We start from the raw sequence: 5,839 nt of genomic DNA, 5'->3' as shown, positions 1-5,839 counted from the left end.
CCCAGAAGTCACAGATTAGAAGCTGCAGAAGGGACAAATCAAGTGGTCCCCACCCATCAGCTGAAGACTTGTTAATTAATTCGAATTTAAATTCAAATCTTATTTTAGGAAAAGATATTATTTTAATTTTAATTTTAGAAATTTGATTTTTAAATTATTAGGATTAGTTATAAAAAGGATCCCAATAGGGTGGTTCAAAGAAAAGAGGAAAAGAACATTCCACAACATTATTCCAAAAAATTTACATTCCATATTTCATGAGCAACTAATCCTCCATTGTTAAGGTTAGGAGCTCTGTCTATTGTATGGATTGATATTATTATTTTTCTATTTTAATTTATGTTTTGATTTATATTTCAATAATTGTTTTCGTTCTTTATTTTATGAATTTGGGTGGAACGGAAGTATGACCCATGTTCTAATTGAGTTCTTGTATAACTTGGAAAAGCTCTTTACTTGAACAACAGCTTGAAAACATATTATCCTGAATTTCTAATTGTTTGTATTTAACAGGATACGTGACATATAATCCCTTTATTTTTGGATAATTAGGATTCTTGTGGCATATAACTAGAATTGAACTTCACCCCCTAATTGGAATTAATTGACCAAGGAATTGGCTGTTGATGAATTTTAGAGGAGACTAGAAAGGTCTAAGGAATTAGGCTCTAGTCACATATAGTTGCCATAAATTAGATCTTACATGATTAAAATAAAATAATAAGAATAGTCAATCCAGAAAATAGATAACTCTGAAGCCTTAACTGTTTTCCCCTATATATTTCACAACTCATTTGCTGCTTGTTTTTTGAACTTCTTGAATTTACTTTTCAATGCTTTTGAACTTCCAACACTATTTTCTGTTTGTCTAACTAATCCTATCAAACGCTATTGTTGTTTAATCTATCAATCCTCATGGGATCGACCCTTACTCACGTAAGGTATTACTTGGTACGACCCGGTGCACTTGCCGGTTAGTAGTGTGGTTACAAAATCCGCACCACTAAACGCGTAAAGGCACAAGATACAACATGAGACATAATATAATAATAATCAAGATAGATATATATAAGTATGGTAGTCAAAAGGATACTAGCCGAAACCCGCGGAGTTTAAGCCGACTAGTTGATACAGACAATACAGAGTATTTAATTTAAGACAACATATACATCTTATCTCTCAAGTTTAGTCTCTAAGGCAACAAAGTGATACTTATACAAAAGGTGAGAGAATAACTATAACAAAAGTAAATCAGATACAAAATAAAGTGAAGCCATCCTCTGCTCTGTCACCAATTTGTAACTTACTTAGGTGGGTTGCGACCTGCATCTAAAAAATAACAACAATATATGGTATGAGAACTGGAGGTTCTCAGTATGGTAACAATTCCCAATATGAGAACTGTCATGAGCGATTCGAACTCGGGCGAGTCAATGAGGACAGTTCCGTGACGGAACTCATCGGGAAGGTTGTTAGCCACTGATGAATTGGCGAATGCGATGGTAGCTTTGCTAAGGTGGATGATGCGCGTGAGATCAGAGCGCGTGGCAAGTGGATTTGCCGGCAAAACAACGATGCCGAGGGAGAGGAGCAGGAAGTAGAGGATAGGAACTGGGAGAGAAGTTTGGAGAGAGGACCAACGTGGTGTCATTTTTGGAGAGTGTGAAGAGGGATGTAAGGTTGGCAGCTAGGGTTTCTGAACGGCGGATGAAATCAGCATAGGAGAGGTAGCGGCCAGTGGCAGAGTCGATGAGAGCGGCGACGGAGTCGGACCAAGGTGAGTTGCGACAGAGAGAGAGAACATATGATGGCCGCAAGGACTAATTTGTCCATTAAAAATTTGTTCTCCATCCACATTAGCAACTAAAACAGACACCTGACACTCTACCCTTCCAGTCAGCATGTTCTGTTGCCGTTTTGAACCCCAACTCGACGGAAGGGTCTAATGTCACGCGTTTTATAAGGTGGGGGATTTAAATGTATTTTTAAATTTTAAGGGATGAAAATTTCCACGTTTAAAAAGGTCAGGGACCTATTTGTCTTTTACTCCTGTTTTTATTCTTTCTCATGCAATACCAGATAGACTTAGCAAGTACTGCCGGCTAAATTACCGATACGCATTTTTATGTAATTTTTCGCAGAAAATTTACATTTTCTCACTCAGAAAAATTCATTGAATTCAAATCTCACTGTTAAATTTTTAAATTAAGATGTCTAATTTTTCGAACCTATTCCAGACAATTAAATTATTATTTTATATTATCTAAACGGTCGATTTTAATTGTTGTTCTTACATAGGTTATCATTCTCATGAGAATTAAAAGACTAAGTAACAATGATTAGTTGATCATTCCAATTAGACAAATCAAAAACAAAGAAGTAGAAAATTCATATGTATAAACAGAGGCAAAACAAATAGCAAAATAGTGAATAAAAACAATAATGATGAGAATGTTAAGGTTTCAAAGATGTTTACTCTCTAGGATAATAATTCATGTGTTCATTTATTTGAGGCATGCAAAGATCAATCACAACAAAATCATATATAATTAAATTTCAATTCCTTGACAACCTAATTTTTTCTTAATTAACTAATCGCCAATTTTTTGGTCAATTAATTCCTTTTGCACCCCACTTTTCTTGGTTCTTGCCTAAAATTTTTCACAATTTTCTACATACCAAAGCTTAAAGCAACTCCAAAAATATTGATTAATGCATAAAAGTTTCAATTAAAATAAGAAAATTACTAACTTCATTTAAAGAAATAATAAAGAAAAAACTAAAGATGCTCATGCATCAATCAGCACAAATTATCTTCACACTCTTCCTTTATCTTTCTCTAAGTGTTCTATGACAGGTGAATCATAAGATTCTTAGTTTAAATTTAACTAACTTTACTTGAGCATTTTCTAAGTCCTCCACTTGATTATTAAATCTGTTTTCGAGCTTTTCGACTACCAATTTTTACAATTTTTGATTTAATCTCTCAGCCATCAGACCTCATCAATTTTTCTCAATACCTCACATAACAATATCCCAAAAGTTCATCAAAATACTTTGGTCTGGGTTATTCCCACATGGCCGAACCATAATCTCAAGAAAATAACAATATATCAACAAAATTCAATATAATTTCAATCAATCTGAAACAATGATTAATGAACCAACATTCACTTATCAAAATCATATTTAATCAGTACAAAATTATCAAATCCTACCTCCATACAAGAATTACAACACCCGAAGCTCCAGAGAAAGCTTTTGAATGAGAAATTGAAGAAGAAAATATTGAAAATCGATTACTCTTTCTAATGCACCATTCTGCCGAACCATCAAGGGAGGTAGAAAACTTCACCATCGATTTTCTTTCCGAACAAAAGTGACATCAGCATGAAGAGATGGAAGAATTAGAGGGACAACAACAACAGGGTACAATCAAGGGTACAATTCTAACCAGAATTGGAGGGACAACAACAACAGAGGAGGCAGAGATAATCAGGGATATCAGAGGTGGAATAATAACAACAACAGGCAGCAGAATTAGAATCAGCTTTACAGAGCACCTCACCTAAGGCAATCCCAAGGACCACAGAATACCCTACAGCAAACCTCTCAAATTACCCATCCTTCTGCATCTGCCAATGATGACTTACTACAATCTATTGATCGGAGACAACAGACCATAGAAAATAACATTAATGCCACTCTAAATGGTCTGACCGCTACTTTGCGGGCTCTTGTCTCCCAGATAGGATCAATGAATAACTCCAATAACCAATCTTTGAGCTCCAGTGGAATTCCCTTTCAACCATTACCCAATCCCAAGGGTGGTATTAATACCATCACCCTGAGGTCCGGAACCACACTGCAGGAGAGGAATCAGGAGGAAACAAGCCCACCAGAACACGCCTCAGCTGAAGAGGTAGTGGAAATAGAAGATGTTGAAGAAGAAAAGGACATACAGGACGTGGCTGAAGAAGAAGAAGTGCAACCACATGAGGAAGCACTAAAAGGCACAGACACTGCAGAAAACGCCACTCCCATCCCATTTCCACAACTTGCAAGGAAGCCCAGGAAGCAGCTGGAACCTGATCCCAAAATGGTAGAGATATTCAAAAAGGTCGAGGTAATTGTTCCCCTTTTTTATGTCATTCAACAGGTACCTAAGTATGCAAAGTTTCTAAAAGATTTATGTATACATAAAGACAAAATTAATGAATTAGAAACTATTCCCTTAGGAAGTTCCATATCTGCTTTAATGGGAGGTTTACCTGAAAAGTGTAATGACCCAGGTCTTTGTATGGTTAATTGTACTATAGGTGGTGTAGTATTTTCTGATTGCATGTGTGATTTAGGAGCATGTGTAAGTATAATGCCTTTGTCTATATATGATATTTTGAGGCTCCCTCCCTTAAAAAGGTCGGCAGCTCGTTTTGTGTTAGCAGATAAAAGCATTATTACAGTGGTTGGAGTTGCTGAAGATGTCTTAGTGGGCATTAAGGAACTCACATTCTCCACTTATTTTTATATCCTGGAAATGCCCCAAAATGACTCAGACAAACCATCATCAATCCTACTCGGAAGACCATTCTTGAATACCTCAAAGTTTAAATTAGATGCTTTTTCAGGAACATACTCTTTTGAAATAGATGGCCGAGTAGTGATCTTCAATCTGAATGGAGTTATGAAGCATCCTCCAGAGGATCACTCTATCCTCAAGTGTGACATTATAAATGAAACCATGGCTGAAGTTCACCAGGAGGAATTTGAAGAGAAGAACACAGGACAAAGTCCAAGTGTGGGGACATTCTCAGAGGACAATGACAGTGCCTTACCACTGTTACCAGCTCCAGACAACCCAGAGCCTGAACATGATCAGAAGCTAGAATTAAAACCCCTTCCTCCACACCTCAAATATGCTTACCTTGAAGACGGGCAGAAGTTCCCGGTTATCATTGCAAGGGAACTCACTTCTCAACAGGAAGAGCAGCTACTTGGTGTGCTGAGGAGGCACAAGAAGGCAATTGGTTGGAATTTGGCAGACATAGTAGGCATCAATCCTCAAGTCTGTGAGCATAGGATATTTTTAGAAGAGGGAGCAAGACCTGTCCGTCAACCCCAGAGAAGACTGAACCCCACTATCCTAGAGGTTGTCAAAAAGGAAGTGACCAGACTACTAGAGGCAGATATCATATATCCCATCTCAGACAGTGAATGGGTAAGCCCAGTATAAGTGGTGCCAAAGAAGTCTGGAGTCACTGCAGTGAAGAATGAGCATGGAGAGCTCCTGACAACCAGAGTTCAGAATGCTTGGAGGGTCTGCATTGACTACAGACGCCTCAACCAAGCAACCCGTAAGGATCACTATCCTCTTCCATTCATTGATCAAATGCTGGATTGCCTGTCAGGTCTGATAATTTCCCATTTGATAACCTGCAAGCAGTATCTGAGATAGTCCCTTGGTATGCACCTGTAGCTAATTATCTAGTTAGCCGCACCTTCCCTCCGAACTTTTCTAAGCATCAAAGAGACAAGCTGAAAAGCGAGTCAAAATATTATATATGGGATGACCCATATTTATGGAGATGTGGCGCTGACCAGGTAATTAAACGGTGTGTGCCTCAATTAGAATTCCAATCCATCTTAGAGGCATGTCACTCATCTGAGAGTGGAGGACGTTTTGGCTCTCAAAGAACTGCTAGAAAAATCTTAGACTGTGGATTCTGGTGGCCCACTCTTTTTAGGGACGCTGCTGAATTTTGTAGATCTTGTTTCCCATGCCAGAAATTTGGTAATATATCCAGGAGGGATGAGATGCCTCAACAGATTATGCTTTTCT

This window comes from Arachis ipaensis, chromosome B03, assembly GCF_000816755.2.
Source record: "Arachis ipaensis cultivar K30076 chromosome B03, Araip1.1, whole genome shotgun sequence".
In the NCBI taxonomy this organism is placed as follows: domain Eukaryota; kingdom Viridiplantae; phylum Streptophyta; class Magnoliopsida; order Fabales; family Fabaceae; genus Arachis; species Arachis ipaensis.
The sequence above is the reverse complement of the archived record's forward strand: the minus strand, read 5'-3'. Positions refer to the sequence as shown.